Source organism: Meles meles, chromosome 4 (genome assembly GCF_922984935.1).
Source record: "Meles meles chromosome 4, mMelMel3.1 paternal haplotype, whole genome shotgun sequence".
NCBI classification, from domain to species: Eukaryota; Metazoa; Chordata; class Mammalia; order Carnivora; family Mustelidae; genus Meles; species Meles meles.
In genome coordinates, this window is record NC_060069.1 from 116,063,059 (window position 1) to 116,082,598 (window position 19,540).

Below are 19,540 nucleotides of genomic sequence, written 5' to 3' on the forward strand. Positions count from 1 at the left end.
TACACCTGGAGAAACTTAAATCAAGGCAGGAAACAGAATCGCCCAGTTCCTGTTTGAATGACCATCATGAAAAAGAGGCATTAGCCTGGTTCTGAAGGCTGAGTAGGGTGGGGGGAAAGGGAGAGGGCTATTAAGCCAAACCCAGTAAACGCAATATTCAAGGAGTTAGGTTTCAGCTCAGAAAGAGAGAACTTGCTAATATTTGGGTTGCCTAAAGATAATACAGGAAAGATAACAGGTTACATTATTAGATAATGAGTCACTTGTTACTAAAAATACTCTGTTCTAAAAATCACTTGGGAGGCATTTGGACAGCAGCGCTTAACAAACTCAGATGTCCATTGGCATTACCCAAGGATCTTGCTAAACTGTAGATTCTGATTAGGTAGGTCTGGGGTGCGCCCTAAGAATCTGCATTTCTAGCCCAGTAATGCCAAGGCTGTGAGTCAAGAGTGTCAAGGATATAACTCGACTACCAGCCTTAAAATGTGATTTAAATTAGTGTTCCCCAAAGTGCACAGAATCTTCTAATCGTATGACTTCAAAAGTACTCTCCCACCTTGATCTGGGGACAAATGACTAATAAATAGGGTAAGTGGTAATTAGCAGGATTTTGTGAGTCCACACATTGAAAATTCAAAGAAAGTTTGTATCCTAGTATCTTGCAGTACCTGCCCCCATCATACTTTTGAACAATAATTTTGCACAATTCTAAAGAGGAAATGTTTTACTTCCATTAAAAAGAAATGATGATCATACTCCAAGCTTGGAAAATATTTAAAACCAAGCAACTCTATTATAAATATGCATTCAGCATTCAAAAATGCAGTTACTTATGATTTCCCTATACAACAGTTAACAGAGAAGTAGAGTGAAAGAAAATACGGCTATAAATTTTTCCCAGTGATCTGTGGTATAAAATCATGTGTCTGCAAAGGTGGGGAAGGGGTAATTGTCCCAAGGTTACAATTTGTGGTCTCCTTTTTCAATGGAGAGCTTTGCATTATTTACCTAGCCCTGAAATTTCACCTCCCTACCATCCATCAGAGTCATAAAAATGCCTTCAATGTTTTGAAAGTCCCTGTTTCTGGCTCTGCTCCCTTATCTAATAAATCTGGACTTTAATCACTTCAAAATCCTATATGGTATCTCTCCTGGAGAAATGCGCTAATATCTGAACACAGACCTTCCTTAAATTTAGAAGTGTTCTTATGTTTCTCTCCCAGAGTAAATAAACCAACAACTAAGAGGGAATCCGTTTCCTGCCCTTCTTCTGACTCTGAAAGTCAGAGTTTGCTGTTTCAGTTTGTTTAAAGGTTACAAGTAGCATTCCATCCAGTTGACAAAAGTTCATTTTTTTCAAACTGCTTATTTACTTGTCAGTTAACTCTGAATGAACCTAGCTTATTCTGCTCCTTGGGAAGTATCACCTGTTAATTGCTCTTTTGCTATTTTTAAAAGAAAAAAGTGAGTTAACACGAGGGCAAGCAATCAGATGAACCCACATAAAATCTTAAGATTAAAGTACTGAAAATTTTCTTGCTTTCCACAGTACATGAAAATATGTGATGATACTTATATTACTGTCCATCATGAATATCTAAAGCCAAATTACAAATACGATGCAAATCTTAATTTAGCGTACTTTACAATATTTTTACAAGTAAACCAATACATGTGATAAGTATTTTTTTATGAAATCACATAACCCTAGATTCACTTACTAATACTAGTAGGTTAATCCTTTTGGCAAAGTGAGTCAAATTTATTTCCTCAAAAAATGAACTCCAAAAGTTTTCACCATCTACAATAACTGTTGATTTAATCAATAAATAGTTTCTCAGTGCCTACTCTATACTAGACATTGTTCTAGGCACTAAAAATAAAGTAGAAAAGAAAAAAAAAACAAAAACAAACAAACAAAAACAGATTACCAACCAGGAAAGAGGCAGATGTTAGTAAGCAGTTCACAAGTAATTATTTAAATTATAGCTGCGGTATGGCTAGAAACTGACCCACCTTGAGGACAGGGAAGCTTCTCTGAGAATTGGGGGCATTCTCAGAGAACTCCACCGAAGAGTTAACCAGAGAGAGGGATGAAAATGAAAAACATTCTGGGCAGAGGAAAGAGCATTTGCAAAGATTCTGAGGTGAGAATAAAAACTATACACAGAAGAATGGAGGCTGCTGATAGAGTAATGCTGGAAACAGTTAACAGCTGATCTCGGGGAGTGTGTACCCCTCCCATGAGCTCACAGCCCTCCCCAGCCCTGGCCCCGGCAATGTTACTCAAATTCCACAGCTAGGGACACAGAAAGGCTTAGAAAGGCCACCCGTCCAAGGTCTCAAACCTGCAAGCTGGCAAGCCAGGGTTTGGTCGAGGCGGTCTGCTGCCTGAGTCCTTATTCTGGACCCGTAAGCTGCGAGAACGTCCCAGGAGCAGGTGAATCTGGAGCTTTCCTCCCATTCAAGATTTATTCTGTCAACTTTCATTTTTCACAGAATGGCATCATGAATGAGATGTATTAGAATAGCTTTAGTCTCATTTCCAGAGTCTTGATAAATACACGGTTCCTGGTAGGAACCTATTCCGTTAGGAAATGTTACACAGAATTTTTTATTACAAAAATGTTAATAGAAGTCCGTATGTTAATATAACAAATGCCCCTGAGCCCATTAACTGAGATAACCATATCTTCTCAGGGACTTTTTATTTTTTTTTTTAAGATTTTATTCATTTATTTGACAGAGAGACAGAGATCACAAGAAGGCTCCCTGCCAATCAGAGAACCCGATGTGGGGCTCTATCCCAGGACCCTGAGGTCATGACCTGAGCCGAAGGCAGAGGCTTAACCCACTGAGCCACCCAGGCACCTCCAACTCAGGGACTTTTTAAAAAATGCACATTTATGTGCCCCTCCCCATCCCTGTTCCTCTTCTCCCAGGGACAACCACTATTTATTCATAGAGAGAGAGCCAGTCCACTTTTTATTCATAGGCATACACATATGCATGCACTGTACACACACATATTCATAAACATTATCTGGCATATGATATTGTTCTAAGTAATATTTAACATTTACATAACAAATATATAACATTCTGAAATCTGTGTTTTTCACTCTACATTTTAGGTTTTGAGTTTCATCCATACCGATGTGCAGAAAGGTCTGGCTCATTCTTTTCAAGTTCTGTAGAATATTCTATCCACCAAATACAAAGTTATCCACTCCTTACTAAGAGACATTCAGGTTGTTTTCAGAGGACTGCTTATCTAAATGCCATTTTGGAGCCAAAAAAAATTTTTTTTCCAATCTAGATAAAATACTTTACTGAGACAGTGAATCTTACAAATTGCTAGAAATACTTTAAAACTGAAATTTCCGGGGCACCTGGGTGGCTCAGTGGGTTAAGCCGCTGCCTTCGGCTCAGGTCATGATCTCAGGGTCCTGGGATGGAGTCCCGCATCGGGCTCTCTGCTCAGCGGGGAGCCTGCTTCCCTTCCTCTCTCTGCCTGCCTCTCTGCCGACTTGTGATCTCTCTCTCTCTGTCAAATAAATAAATAAAATCTTTAAAAAAAAAAAAAAAACTGAAATTTCCAGGGCACCTGGGTGGCTCAGTCAGTTAAGCATTTGCCCTTAGTTCAGGTCATGATCTCTGGGTCCTGGGATGGCTTCCTGCTCTGCAGGGGGCCTGCTTCTCTCTCTCTTTCTCTCTCTCTCTCTCTGTCTCTCTCTCCCTCCCTCTGCCCTTCCCCACCGCTCATTCTCTCTCTCTCAAATAAATAAATAGAATCTTTTAAAAAAATAAAATTGAAATTTCCCTTTTAAATAGGGTTTTTCTCTAAAGAAAGAAATCTTTGATTCAAGTCATCCAGAAATACCTAGATAATTAAAATACTATCACTCTCTGAAAAGGGGAAGTTAAGTGTATTTTAAATGGGAAAGTAAATTTCCAGCTAAGTTGAATCTATACTAATCCTGTTGAAGACAAAACATAGTGAAGAGAAAGTAGGTGGAGAAAATAGTCTGTATCCTACAACCACTTTCTCTCTTGGGCACACCACATTGGGCAGAAAAATCAGAGCATTTGAGTAAGTAGATAAACAAGACAAACATTTCTCTGGAATGCTTTGTTCTGTGCTTTGGCCAGAAAATAATCCAAGGTACAACCACACAGAAAGATAACCAAATTTTTCTTTAGAATCAAGGGATTGGCAAGTGCCTACTATCTGCCAGGGTCAAAGTTTGATAAAGCAGACAATTAGACAAAGCCATAAAATGATCTTGAAGTTGTTAGACCTATAAACAGTGTGACTAAAAACAATCATTGATTTACATTAATTAAACTTTTTAGCTCAAGGACACTGTAGCAAGTTTTATTATAAAGTGTAAAGTGAAATTAACTCTACAAATCTGTGAAGAACCATCTCTGGGACTGCTATGCCTTTAACATTGTTTTCTATGAAAAAGATTTCTGGGAAAGCCTCAAAAGGCACATTTTTAAAAATATGGATAACTGTTCACTAATGGCTGCATTCTTCATACCATAAGATAACTTAGTCCAGAAATGCAAAAGGGAATTTGAAGAAGGACATTTGTCTTCAGAAGGAAAGGGAACTCAAGTCTCCTAGCAGATTTCCAAAGAAGTATACAGCATCCCCACATAGGTAAACAGAAAAAGAAATCTGGGTTTCAGGGGCGCCTGGGTGGCTCAGTGGGTTAAAGCCTCTGCCTTCGGTTCAGGTCATGATCGTTGGGCTCTCTGCTCCACGGGGAGCCTGCTTCCTCCTCTCTCTCTCTGCCTGCCTCTCTGCCTACTTGTGATCTCTGTCTGTCAAATAAATAAATAAAATCTTAAAAAATAAAAATACTGTTTCTTAAAAAAAAAAAAAAGAAATCTGGGTTTCAAATGAAAGAAGTAGCTCCATTACAGAGGGTCCCAATGTGTGGCCCCATTTTCGCATAACCAGCCAAATGTTTTAGCACATTCCATAGGCAAGCCAAGGAGATATCACTTCTAGATCCCTGGACTCCAGCCCAAGAAATCCTCCTGAGCTTAGGAAAATACTTCCAGGCTTTTGGAGGTGGCCCTGAACCCAAGTTAAATTTATCCTACCAGCAGTTCAACAAAATAACTGGCCAAGAGGGAGCAGCTTCATCATCCACTCATCCATCTGTCCATCCACCACAGGTATTTATTACCCAGATATCTCATGGCACAAGATCTCAGAGTGTAAGGGGTATCTGAGTCAAGAGAGCGAGTCCATACAGTCACACATTTAAACAAAGACAAACATACCAAACATAACCTTCAGCTTCATTCTAACCTCTTACCAAGAGATTCAAAGTGCACATCTTATTAGTTTTCATTGTATAATATGTGTATTGTACAGAATACACGATTAACCCAAAAGCTACCATTTTTTTTTTTTTTTTTGCATTCCCCCTCAAAGGGTAAAACAGAAATAGGAATAGTACACACAGTAGGAACTAGAAGCTGAAAGAGACTCAGGATGAGAATAAGGCACCATAAATAGAATGGAAACCAAAAGTAGGGTCACTTAAACCTTTGAAACTTCCCCCCCATGTCCAGTGATTTTTCAAAAATGTCCTGAAGACTACCCCATAGATAGGAGCAGTATGTAATGACTTCTGAACAGAAAGGAAGGGGCATATGCTATGGACATACAAAGCTAAGGGACAGAGAGTTTACGCTAAGAGCATTTAAGTCAAAAGCCACCAGTGAGTCCCAAGGTCCAAAAGCAAGAGTACAAAAGAAGAGCAGAGGAAGTGGCCCGAGTCCATGGAGTCACCCTGGGGACCTTAGAACAGTACGGTTCTTGTGGTTCCCTAACACCAGAAACTCAGCTCGGAAAAAAGAAAAAAAAATAGGTAAGTTGGAAGGCAGACTAAAACTAATTCTTCACTAAATAAAGTACTCTGTTATCCAATATGCTCTTCATAGTTCCTTATTACTTACTAAAGCCTGATTGTTTGACAGCCTTTTGATCTGACTGCTTTTTTTATTTTTTCAGATGAGAACTGGTCTGTAATATACCTAATGTCGGCAAAATGAAACCGTAACTTACAGCATGCCATACTATTTGAAAATAGAGATTTCACTTAAAGAATAAAGTTGTCCCCCCCATCTCCCCACCAAAAAGGATCTGGACCAGAGGGACTGGGGAAAACAGGATGGAGGATGTGGCCCCAGTCTGGGTGTGGTACCATGGCTAAGGACACCTCAGTGAAGACCCACTAGGCAATGATAGGAAGGCACGAGGGCTGATGTGCAGGGCTTTGGTCTGGGGTATGTCAGGAAACCAACCTGGCTCAGTCTGAAAGCACTAGTGAAGAAATAAAGAAAAAGCCATATAATGGTAATATAATCTCCTCTGGGACACAGCACGGACACTGGGCAACCAGGAGTAAGACAAAGTGCTCTGTGAGCCAGTCTAGACAGGAGCAGCTTGGACAGGGTGTAGCCAGGGCAATTCGGCCCCGAGGCTGAGGTGCACTCAGGGGCCACAGAGAAGAGGAGTCCGGCCACCATGCCTACTGAAGACCCTCTACATTTGTTTCCCAGGGCTGCAAGCACAAAGTACCACAATAGGGTGGCTTCTGACAACACAAGCTTATTTGTCTCATAGTTCTGGAGGCTAGAAGCCCAAAATCAAGGTGTCAGCAGGGCCGGGCTCCCACTGAAACCTGTAGAGGAGAATCCTTCCTTGCTTCTTTCTAGCTTCTGGGGTTGCTAACACTCCTGGGCATTCCTCAGGTTATAGATGCACCATTCGAGCCCACTGACCTCACGTGGTGTTACTCTGCGTCTCTGTCTTGCTCACATGCTGCTTCTTACAAGGACACCCGTCACACTGCTCTAGTAGCCCATCCTACTCAGCATGACTTCATCTTAATCAACTGCTGCTAAAATGACCCCATTTCCAAATGAGGTCACAACCTCAGGTACTCGGATTTAGGACTTCAACATGTCTTTTTTGAGGGCCACAACTCAACCCAGAACACTCTTCCTGAAATGCCCAGTCCTCACCCTCAGCCAGAAGGACTCTGATGCTCTAGGGCTATTCAGAATACCTGGATGTTAATTCAAATTAAAGAGAAACAGAAGAAGAAAAAATTACCATACAGCGGTGAAAGTCAGAACTGTGGTTAGGTTGGGGGTGGGAGGAGCGGCAACAGGGTGGGAGGCCACGCCGCACTCCTGGAGGGCAGGCAATGCACTACCTCTTCATCTAGAGGTAGGATACATGGGTGGGCTCACTGGGAAAAAAAATGTACCAAACTACACTTACGTGGTTTCGTACTCCTCTGTATTACTTTAAAAAAAAAAAAAATTACAGGAATTGGAGCCGTCCAAGAAATAGAGGTCTTAGCAACCCAAACCAAGGCTCAGAGAGGGGCAGTGTCTGAAAGAAGCCACCGCCCAAGCGTCAGCCACTTGAACGGCCAGTTTACCTGAGGTGGTCAACTCCTAGGAACAGGTGTGTTACCACAAATGTTCAAGTGATTTACTTCAGATGAGAAAAATGTGAAGGCCGAGGAATACATATATTTGAATTGGCAGATTGGCAACTTCTATAAATGGGTGATAATTAAAAATTCTGTTTGATAAGCAGAGACCCATTATAAATCCTAAGGGTACATTCTCCCCTCAACAATGCTGGAAACATGCTAGGGCACTTTTTGCTTTGTCCTCTGTTTTCCTACCCTCCTTGCAGACCTCTCCCACACATTCCATTTTCAGGCTAATTACAGTTCAAGTAAGTTCCAGTGTTTTTTCTTTCACATCTCATTCTTCTCTGGGAATTCTAAACTCTTGTGGTTAGGGTGCTCTGGGTCCAATTGCTTAATCTCCAAGCAAGAGAAATCAACACCAAAGGACAGAAGTTAAAATGCTGGACACCACTCAGACTTAGCAGAAGACTTATTTTTGGAGTAAAAACACACAGCATCTAATTATAGAAAATGAAGCTATGAACAGAAACACTTGGCTTTCTATTGTGTAAAATGTATAAGAGGGTACCGAAAGTCTCAAAGCTCTGAATTTGTAGCGATCTCTTAACACTTCTCCCTGGATATCTCTGTCCCTGTTCTCACATTGCACATAGAATCCCATGCTTCAGAAATCTCAAATGACATTTAATATTTCTAAGTTTGAAATACCTGGGTTATTCAAAATGAGAGCTCTAACATCAATGATACATCACCATTACTAATGCTTCCATCATTTTCTCATGAAAGCAGCAAATGGAAGAGATGTATTCCATGATGTAAAATCCAAGTCCAATGTTAGAAGCAATGTGAAGAATTTGCCCATTATAAATTGTCCATATAGACCTTCATTCCCCAAGTGCATAACCTCTTAGGGAGATCTAAACATACAGGCCATAGGTCTCTGAGTCTGACTGAGCTGACACCTACATTCTCTCCTGTGGCATCTCCTAAAATGCTTGACTTTCAACATTATGGTCTAAAAGCACTAACCTTTGCACAGTTCTTAGTCATTCTCAGCACTGTTTCATGCTCCAGCACCTCTGACCATGCTGTTTACGCTTTCTGGAACGTTCTCCTCACCTTCCCAACTGTTCCCCTCCCCACCATAGCTCAGAATCATCTTTTGTATTCTGCTCTTGGAAGGACTTCACGTTCTACCTTCACTCTGTATTTGGATGAGGAGAGAGGAGAGTCTAAGAAAGAAAGCATGTGTAAAGCTGTTTCAAGAATAAGAGTAATTGGGGTGCCTGGGTGGCTCAGTCGTTAAGTGTCTGCCTTTGGCTCAGGTCATGATCCCAGAGTCCTGGGTCAAGCCCCGCATCAGGCTCCCTGCTCAGTGGGGAGCCTGCTTCTCCCTCTCCCCCTGCTGCTCTGCCTACTTGTGCTCTCTTGCTTTCTCTGTCAAATAAATAAATAAAGTCTTAAAAAAAAGGGAAGAAAGAATCATACTTTTTAAACCATCTAAAAAAACTCAGGCTAAAAGATGTTAAGATTTTTAGTGGGCATCTGAATAGAGCAATTTTTACTTCTTAACCCTAGTTTATTGTGAAAAACTTCTAGTGCTATTCAACCAGAAGATTTTCATCCCCAATTCCACCCAAAGTCCATATGCCTGTACATGCATGCGTGTGGGGGCACATGTGTGCACACACACACACACACACACACTGCATTCCTCCATGTGACCTTGGATCGCTCTCTAATAAATAGCACAGCACCTGGCACATCATAGGTGCCCAAACATTTGCTCTTGTTCACCGAAGAATAAAGAAATACAACAACACGAGTACATTAATAAAGTCCAAAGTGAAGCTCGGTGCTAAGATGAAACAGACTTAAGGGAAAATTAGAGCTTGATGCAGTCAAGCAGAAAGTTTTTCTGGAGAAAGTTGATTTTTAACTATGTGAGGGAGAATAGCGTTATAATAATAGCTATCATCATAGAGTTAAAACAATAATAATGGCGTAATACGGTTAAATGTTATTTGGCAGAAACTATGCTGACCCGTTTGTATGTGTTTTCTTTAATCGCAATACTGTGATGTGGCCATTATGTCGAGTTTATAAATAAGGAAAGTGATGCCAAGAGTCATTAGGCAACTTAGGCAGAGTGAGGCAGTTATAAGCCATGAAGCTAGAAAACCAACACAGGTTATCATCTGGCCTGGGTGGGGAAGGGCAGAGTGGAAGGGGAAAGAAAGGCAAGACGTATCAACAGAACATCTCTAGTTAAAATACTGGAAGGCTTGCCGTGACTACAGGTTCAAATGGGAGAGTAAAGTGAAGGTAGCACCATGAGATAACAGAAAACTTCAAAGACCAGCTGGAGAAATTCTCTGGATTCTTGGGTAGAAAAAAATTTCCATAATGAAAACCATGCTTAAAGGATGTTATCATAAAAGGTACATGGACAGGAATATTGGTGATCACAGGTAGAGAGCTTAAGTAGAAGATTTTGTGTAAAAATATGACTGTATCATTTTATGGCTGGAGAAGACCCCTACCCACCAAAGGTATAAAAACTTCTTTTTTTTTTTTTGTAATAGGATGACCAGATTTGTCCTTCTAACAATTCAGTGCCTGGAAAACATATATAGCAACTTTATGATCAGAAAGCATACCTCTCTCTCAATATCCTGCTTATCAAAAAATTCTATTTCTAATTTATATGTAGCACAGCCAGAATCAAGCAAGAGTACTTAGTACTCTTGTACTCTAAGTACTAAGTACTAAGTACTTAGACATTTACCTAAATTTTGGCTCCAAATATCAAAAGTAATTTGAAAGAAGTGTCCTTTATCTCACAAACATCATTTACATTTACAACAGAAAGTTCTTTTAGCTTTCAGGTTCTATCAGTTAAATAAAATTATAAATTAATTTAATCACTGTTGCTAAAAAGGAATTGAATATCCTTTCATACCCTAGTTGAAGGCCTGGATTATCATCTAATTGTTCTTGTCTAAACGGACCTGGATAACCCATTTTCTACTTGTAAATACAGCGATAAACTATCCATTCAAATGTCAGGGTGCTGTTTGATTTTTTTAAATCTCTACCTTTTTATTATTTGGCTCCATGCTAAACTTAGAAAATGGACACATTCCCTCATCTTCACCTCCTCTACCCTCTAATACATAAACAACTCTTATATACTAAAGGGTTGCACAAGGTTTTAATATAAGCATTCAATTTTGTTTCATACATTTTATCTTATTTATCAGTTTCTTTTCAAACATTTTTAATTTTAATAAAAGCAGCACCATCTGTTGTGCTGTCCTAAATATATGCAATAGAATATTTTCTAAGAAGAAAATTCTACCAACTGTCAGGCACAAAGGACTGATAACCTCTCTGAGAACTGAAATCTGATGGGGTGGGGGGAGCGGACCCCATGGAGACTGCTGGAAAACCAGAAGGCTGTGTTTATATAGCATTATGTGTTTGTGGGACAGAAAGTCTAGAAGGCATAACTCTAAATATTTAGTATTTTAAAAATATGAATACAGAATACCTCTATTAACCAAAACAGTGCTCTGGAAGACATCCTTCTTGGTGAGAAACTCTGTCACTGTGAGTCTCAGCTGGAGCCCCCAGATGGCCCCTCCTACTCCCCTTAGCTCTCAGGCCTTACTACCCAGGCTCTTCTTCCCATTGCTCCCAGCTCTGGCTATCTTGAGGAAGAGAACTTTTGACGCCTCAGGGCATTTGTATGTATCTCATTTAATTAGCTTAAATGATACCTAATAGCAATCTAAGAAAGTCCATAAAGAGTGTTGGGACTTGAGAAATGCATGTCTCTGCCTACTGAAGTGCCTGAAACCGTGGACTTAAAAGATGTGCTATGAAAGAGGGAAATGACTTTGTCATTCACATCTTTGGCACACGCATTTATTTCCTCAGTAGTACGACCACAGACCCAACTAACCCAACTCAAATAATCATAAATTACAAATTATGAACAAATTATGAAACTATACTGTAAGTTTACTGGGGCGCCTGGCTGGCTCAGTTGATTGAACATGTGATTCTTGCTCATGGGGTCATGAGTTCAAGCCTGGTTTAGAGCTTACTCAAAAAAAAGGAAAGAAAAGAAAAGAAGTAAGTTTACTGTACATGGAAACGAATTTAAAACCATCCATCTGATGATATTTAAATACTGGTCTCCTTCTGGTCAACACAGGTACACTATAATATTTTCAAAAAGAAGAAACTTTTCAAAGCCAAGAGAGTTTTAATTAATATATACAAATCCACAGGCATGAATTCATCTTTCACCTGCTTTCTCCAATGGGTAAAGTTTTTGAGATACCAAGATGATAATCTTCATAGTTATAAAAATTAATCATAATAGTTATAAAGACGTTACAACTGAGCTAATATAGCAACACTGTGGGTTAATCCATGGACATTGATTGAGTCATCCTGCAAATGTTTGTTCTCTCTGTAATGTTCTGGACACTGCACCAGGTACAGAAGACCAGGGGTGAACCGGACAAGATGTAATCGTTGCCTTATCAGATAGAAAGTGTAAGGACCTATTTTATATTTTTATTTTAGCCGGAGGCTTCCATTGAGGTTAAACAATAACTTTGTTGTTTAACCCTTAAACTGTCCCTCTCCCCGTCCCCTGGGGGAAGTCCTGGAAACCAACTCCAGGTAACAAAGCCCAGATACAAGGGTGGGTCAGGCCAGGTGGAGACAGCCAATCAGTGGGGGGTTGCATACTGTCTCCCTAGCTACTAAGGAGTATGCCCCCCCACCTCCGCCCTTTGGGAGCCTTTTGGTGCCAATCCTAATCAAGGTATAATAGGCTGGTTCAAATGTCTACTAGAGTAAATTGTAATTCAATTGGTCACCTAGCATCACTGGAGTCCTGCATGTGTTACAATCTCATTGGCCACCTGTGCGTGGCCAGGCCCAACCGCATGGCCTTTGCCCTTAAAAGCTAGTCTGTGAAACAGAGAAGGGACGCCCTCAGAGAAGGTGCGTCCCCGAACGTTTGGTCTGATTCTCCATGCTTGGCACAAAATAAAGCTTTTTTTTTTTTTTTTCTTTTAAAGATTTTATTTATTTGACAGACAGAAATCACAAGTAGGCGAGAGACAGGCAGAGAGTGAGGAGGAAGCAGGCTCCCCATAGTGCAGAGAGCCTGATGCGGGGCTCAATCCCAGGACCCTGGGATCATGACCTGAGCCTTAACCCAATGAGCCACCCAGGCGCCCATGAAATAAAGCTTTGCTTGACTTTTGCTTTATATCAGTCTCACTCCTTTAATCAGGGACCCATTATTGGGGCATAACAAAAGGTATTCCAGATTTTATGCCATCAACCAGAAACATATAAAAAGCTGAAAGTGAGTTGTTCCAGTTATCTATATTAGTGACAAGAAGTATTTAAGTTCATAAACAGAGCATCTGGCTAAAGAATTTCAATAATAATTTTCTCTCTAAGGAGTGTACCAAGCTCCCCCAGACAGTAATATACTGGTGATGAGGCACTTTTCTGGAGTCAAAGGACATGGCTAAAATGCTGGGGACTTGTTCATTTCTGATAAACCAGTGCTACTAGGAGATAACAGTTTGGACGTAAGCCCTCATGATTAAAGTATTACTCTAAGATCATCTACAAAGACCAATACAAAAGAAATTTCTCAGGCATAGGATATTCCCGTAACAAAGAGTCCAAGAATCTTGCACATTTCTACTGAAACTGTATTCTAAAAAGCATGTACACCTCCCCTAACAGACCACATAGACATCAACCTGTTTGGGAGAGAAGGAGCAGGTATTCAGGAAAAGGCAAGGCCTTTGGATTACTTAAATTTTCACCTCTTCTGACAGTCCTTGTCTTACGAAAGATATCAACTGCAACTGACTTGCCTAATTAATATAACTTTTAATATCTAGTTTCAGATACCACCCAGCCAACCCAAAGACTTCTCAGAGCTATCTAGAGGTTCAGTCTGGAGAGAGGTTGAGAACTCAGAGCTAGTGATGCAGAGTCGCACGCATGACAATGAAACTACAAGCATATGGGTTTATTTCAGAGGCTAAGAGGTCCAGGGCCCAGGGTCCTTTGAGCCTTGCTTCTCTGCATGTGCACATGCCTGTGCCCTGGCCTGGGGTGAGGAAGGAGAAATCACTGATGGCCAATTAACAGAGAGATGTAAAGCTGACTGAGGGTGACTGTGTGCATATGAGTGTGTGTATGATAGAGAAGGAGAGAGACAGAGGGAGAGGGAGAGGGAGAGAGAAAAGGACGACAGGGAGAGGAAGTGAGAGACACCAACTGGAAATGCCCGCTAGGCAAAGACTGACTTACTCTCTAATAAAAAATCTCTGGTGGCATCCCATTCTAACGAAAACACAATTTGAGCTCTTTTCCAAGACTTAAAGGCTTCAGATGACTGTCTCCCACCTTGAAACTCTCCTTTTGCACTTCTCTCCATCTACAAGTTCTCCAAACACCCCGACTCATTCATGCCTCAGGGCCTTTGCAGTTGCTGTTCCCTCCTTCTAGAAAGCTCTTCCTTCTGGTCTTCACTTGACAGCTGCTTCTCATCATTCACATTTCAGTTCAAATACTACTTCCTCTGAGAAGCTCCCTCTCTAGCACACCCCGAGGTGTATTTCCTTGTATCTGAAAGATATTTTTTTCATTTATTTGTACCTTGATTATTGACTTTGTTTCCCACAAAAACATAAGGTCTGTAAGAGCAGGGTCTTGGTCTCTCTTGTTCAACAATGCATGCCCTACCCCCCTCTGGCACCTAGAACATCTCCCGGTAGGTAGCAGATACTCAGTAAATCTTAGTTGAAATTCAATTCCCGCTTTAAGGATAACTATGCAGAAAGTCACCCAGGATTTACCACAAAAACCACTCTCTACTCCCTTACCAGCCCTACCTTCCACCACAGTGACTGCAACCCACAACCACACCAACTCCGGACCAGCTTCCACAACCTATGGCTGGTCGCTTCCCTTGCAAGTATCTCCAGCTTCCTTGCCATGTCTTCATCTGGAGGCTTCATTCTCCTCATCTTTCCATTCCCAACCAGATGAAAAGCAGGTGAAGGTCTAAAGAATCCTTCAAAGACCAGCATTACATGCTACTAAGCACACTGTGTCTTAGGTAAAAGGGCAAAAAGAAAGAACGAGGGAAAAGAACATCTTTTCACCCAGCTTTTCAGTGTTTGTGATTAAAAAAAAAAAAATTCCCAAGGGCTGGGTGCTTTCCTTCCTCTCTTTCCCAGTGGTCCAAGAAGAGGAAAGCCCCTCTCCAGTCAATGCAGAAGGATGACAGTAAATGGTAAGCTGGCCATCCCCCAACCCTGCGGATGACATAAAGTCTCCCAGAAGAGGAAATAGGGCCATGGAACAGACTCAGTTCCTACTGCTCCTTAACTTTCTTTTACTCTCAAACTCATCCCCAGGATCTTACCCCTTCTGAGCCTGACCATATGGCAGCCAAGTTCCTAATCAAGTCTAAGACCCCATTGATTATTCACTGCTGGGAGTCACCACCTGGAGAAAGAACTCCTGCCACCTCACCACGTGAGGGAACAGTACTTCTGACATCCTTATATAGAACGAGAAATACAGTTTCTTACTGGCATGCTGTAATGTCCACTGTATCCTTTGTACACTATACACCAAGCCTGCTCCAAATCAAATACGTTTTTTATTGAAGTATAATTAACATACAGTGTAATAACAAACATATTTTTATTTTTAACCCATAAAGGTTTCACCTGGAAGTTCTGATGTGCTCTGTTATCCACTGTAGTTAGAATAAACAGCAGAGGTTCACTGAAATTGTGAGAGTAGGGATATGCCCCTGGGTAGGCTTCTTCTAGGAAAGAATGTTGAGTAGGAACTTCAGGGAAAATATATCCAGAATGAAAACAATTTTTGGAACACAATGCCTTGGAGATAACATAGCCTCCTGAATTCGGCCAGACACAGCACACCAAAGTGGCACATCAAAGATACAAAGAAGACAGAAGATACCTAATTGATGAAAGTAAGGAGCTATCAGAAGGAAAGGCAAAGTATGCAGACCACCTGTTCGAGTAAGGGGTAATAAAGAAAGTATATTCAGATCAGAGGATATATCCCTTGAGTGTGTACAAGGCAAAGTTGAACGATATGCACAAAGAATGTACATACACTACAGAGGTTTCCTGGGAGGGTGTAAGGCAGAGGTGAAGCAGACCTTCATGTGACCCATTCAAAGTCACTTACACTGGGACAATCTTAGTTTTAACTATAAAATGGAGCTAATTATGCCTGTTTCATACAGTTGGTGGGAAGATTTAATAAAATAACACACGTGAACACACTGGGGATCACAGTGCCTGCCATGTGAGCTTTATGTTCCTTATCTCCTTGATAAGCATCAGCTGGAATGTATATTAAATAACTATCTGGCCCCCAACCCTGGATGGAATCTTAATTTCCACAGAAGCCAAGTGGTAATCTGCATGGCTAGCAGAAGATGTTTATCAGAGACATATAGGAAATGTGGCAGATTTCACCTCTCTCCTACAATATTCCAAATAAGGTGGGACACATAAGTATCTCCAACAGAAGAAAACAGCTCCCGCTATATTCTGGAATGAGATAACTTGAGAATTGCAATTTTCACAAAAGACAGACTTATGTTTTAGATTTTTTTGTTTTTTCTTTAACAGTCTTTCAGTGGTATTCTTCTGCCAATTACTGTCTGTTCCTTTCTGAGCCTCAAAGATTTTTATGGATTTGGGGCAGAAGAACAAACTGAGTATTTCCAACAAATCTGAAACGTGATCTCATTTTGTTGCATCTTTATAAGGAGACATATAATCTGGGACGGTGACATTCAGGGACTACAGTAAAAATATCACTCCAGGAAAGAAGGTCCACTGAGCAAGGAATGAAGATGTCCTCCTCCATATGAACAAGTAAGGAAGACTCACGAAGCCTGATCAGGGTGATACAATCAGTTTCTGAAAACGTTTTCTCCTTATAAACCAAAGCTGCCATTATCTAAAGTGTCTCTGAGGGCCTGGTGGCTCAGTGGGTTAGGTGTTCTACTCGTGATTTTGGTTCAGATCATGATCTCAGGGTCCAGAGATGCAGCCTGGTGTTGGGCTCTGTGCTCAGCAAGGGGTCTGCTTGAAGATTTGTCTCCTTTCGCCTGTCCTCTCCTCCCCCCACTTTCTGTCTCTGAAATGAATAAATCTTTAAAACAATAAAATAAAGGGTCTCTGAGGCAACTGGCCTTATTCAGTGACAACAGAGTACAAAACGACGTGTCTCTTTTGCATATCTGGGTGTGAAACGCAGTCCTTGCAGAGAAGAAAAGGAAGCTACACAACCAATTTACAAATGTCAAATCAACTTGTTTTCAAAAGGAAAATAACCTCGTACCCCCACCAGATCTTCCCAAATACTTAATATCTCCGTGTAAATAAGACGGTGTCACCATCTGCAGTTGGGAGAGGAAGTCTGAAGACCGGAAAGTCAAACACCCACACGATAGCACAGTACAGGCAGTCATCAGAAATTTAAACATCAGTGTGAAAACAGGCAGAAGAGCCAAGGAGGGCAAGCAGTTTCTGGCCCTCCTGCAGTTCCCTTAACTATCCACCTAATCAGAGTACTCTGATGCATGTGACTTTTTTGAGTTTAGAATCTGCGGTTTTTGTGGTTTCTGATGGCATCCACGGATGTTATCCCCTCTCCCACATAGTTTTTAAATATTACCTTTTCACAGCAAGCACCACCCCCACCCCCACACACCTCTCCCCACCCCTTCTACTGAAGATCCTGTAAGAAGGTGTTTGGGGTTTGTATTTAGTTTCTGGAAATCGTCTACAGATTTTCTTTTAAACCAAAATAACAGCAGAAAGAGGCTGCGCTCTCCAGAGAACCCTAGAGCAACGGCCTCAAAATGACAAGTCGTTTCTTTTTTACCTTGAAAACTAACGGGAGCCCAAACCTTGCGAGTTTCTCAACCACCGCTCTTTCCCCACAAACTGCCTCGGTGCTTGTTTTGTTAGGTCTAGTTCTACTGTGGCGGGAAGGAGGGTTTGTTGGAAATTTTTCTAAGATAAAAGACGAGAACCTTCCAGATCTCTAGCCCCTTCGCTGATAGACCCTTTTACAAAACAAAGGTGAGCAAGGAGCCCCCACCCTTGTCGGCACGCGAGTGCCCAAGCTCCCCTAAGATTTGAGAAAAGCGGGTCCCAAAGCTGGTCCTCCCGACTCGCAGCGCCCCTCCTCCCGCCCTGGGGGTCAGAGCGCCCCGCAAGTCCTCTCCGCCCCGGGTGTCCAGTCTCTCCAGCCCCTAAACCAGGAGGCCGAGCGTTCGGACGCTGCCGGGGTCGGGAGGGTCCGCGGAGGGGGCTGTCGGTTCAGCGTGCCCCCCACCCGCGACGCTCAGAGGCTGCACAGACCCCAGGCCGCCCCAACCAGCGTGGGGAACTCCGTCTCCCCGATCCCCAGTCCCCCTCACCCGGGCGATGCAAACGCGCAGGGAAGCCGGGGGAGTGTTACCCTCCAAGGCCCAAGAGCGAAGACTGCAGGGGTGTGCGGGGCTGGGCGGCTGGTGGCCCGCTGCTCTCCGCCCGCCGCCGCTCGCTCCAGCCGGCTGCTGCTGCTCCCGCGGCGCCTGCCGCATCGGGCCGCAGAAGCCCAAGGCCGGCGGAAAAAACCGGAGGAAGGTGGCCCGGGTTAGGCTTGGCGCGGGCACGATTCCTCCACCGACCAGGCGGGCGAGCTGCGCAAAGCGCCGCGCCGCGGAGAGTCGGAGGCGCCCGCCTGCGGGTGCGCGGCCCTCCGCGCCCGGTCTGGATCCCGGGAGACTGCGCCGAGCGCCTCTGGAGCCGCGGGGAAGCTCCTCCTGCTCGGCTGCTGGCGCCAAACGCGCGGTGACCACGGTCGCCCCCAAGTTCACGGAGGAAGGTGCAATGCAGAGGGAGACTGAGAGGGGCTCCGCGTCCCCGGAGCAAGGAGGCCGGAAAGCCCGTACCTTTCGGGCTGGGCGGACACCAGCCGCGCGCCCTTCCCGGGCGTCCGGGACAGGAAAATCACCACGGAGGGAGGGCCGGGGAAAAGCAGCGGGTGGCTTCAGGACAAGGTAGGAGGATCGAGTTCCACAGCCAAGAAGACACTCCCATCCCGCCTGGGTTTGTTTGGAAAGCTGCAGCGGGGAAAGTGTGGGGCGGCCAGGGTACTCCCCTTCGCCGCCCGGGTGGCGGGCCGCAGAAAAAAACACATTTGCTTGGCGCACCGGGGACTTCTGTGACACCAAGCGAGGCAGGCGGTTTGGTCCCTAGCCGAAAGGGAGGGGGTGTTCAGAACTCGGGAATTCCTGGGCTTTGCCTTTCAAGGACAAATGCGTTAGTGCTCTTTGTCTTTTGGAGGAGACTTTAGGGAGAAGAACGAAGGTGGTACGTGCATTTTTCTTGTTAAAGTAGTTCCCTTGAGAAAAGCATAAATTAATAATGTCCTCATACTTGGATGGCTCTGAATACTTTTTATATTTCAGTGTTTGTGAAGTAATTCATTGTCTAGCAACATTCAGTTAATAGTTCCAGCCTTTGGACAGTGAACATCATAATCACATGCCTTCAAATGACCCCAGCGAGAAGAGCCACGGACTTGGGTCTAATTCAAAGCGGCAGCGTGTCAGTGAAATAAAGTCCTTCATCCGTGCTGGCCCTTCTGGTATTTGTGTTAATTTTAACAACAGCCCTGGGAGACAACACTTGTTATTATCCCGGTTTTACCAATCAAAAAACTTGAGTGTTCAGAAAATGCCTATCTCCTTCCTTTTCTACAAATTGCCTTTGAAGTAACCCACACAAATTTTGAAATTTTGAAGGTCACTCCGGAGATATCAGAGTAGTGAATGATGTTTGGGGAATTTGCCCACCTAGGTCAATTTTCCTTGAGGTGGCTTTGCTCTTTTTAGTTTTTCCTGAGTTCCTTATTATCCTTCTTTTGTTCACGATCTTCAGAATTAAACCAGT

At 42.8% G+C, this 19,540-nt stretch overlaps 1 protein-coding gene across 6 annotated transcripts in view; it reads right to left on the reverse strand.

Annotated features, from left to right (window-relative positions):
• ST3GAL6 (ST3 beta-galactoside alpha-2,3-sialyltransferase 6) overlaps positions 1 to 18,673 on the reverse strand; it is a 60,920-nt gene extending 42,247 nt beyond the window's left edge. Inside the window, exon 1 of one of the 6 annotated variants that reach the window (XM_046003484.1) lies at positions 18,538 to 18,673. The gene's annotated coding sequence lies outside the window, so the exon portion shown is untranslated. Of the gene's footprint in view, positions 1 to 13,940; positions 14,101 to 18,021 lie in introns of those variants that run through there. The other 5 variants (XM_046003493.1, XM_046003483.1, XM_046003492.1 and 2 more) reach the window with 5 other exon arrangements.
• Positions 18,674 to 19,540: the final 867 nt, after the last annotated feature.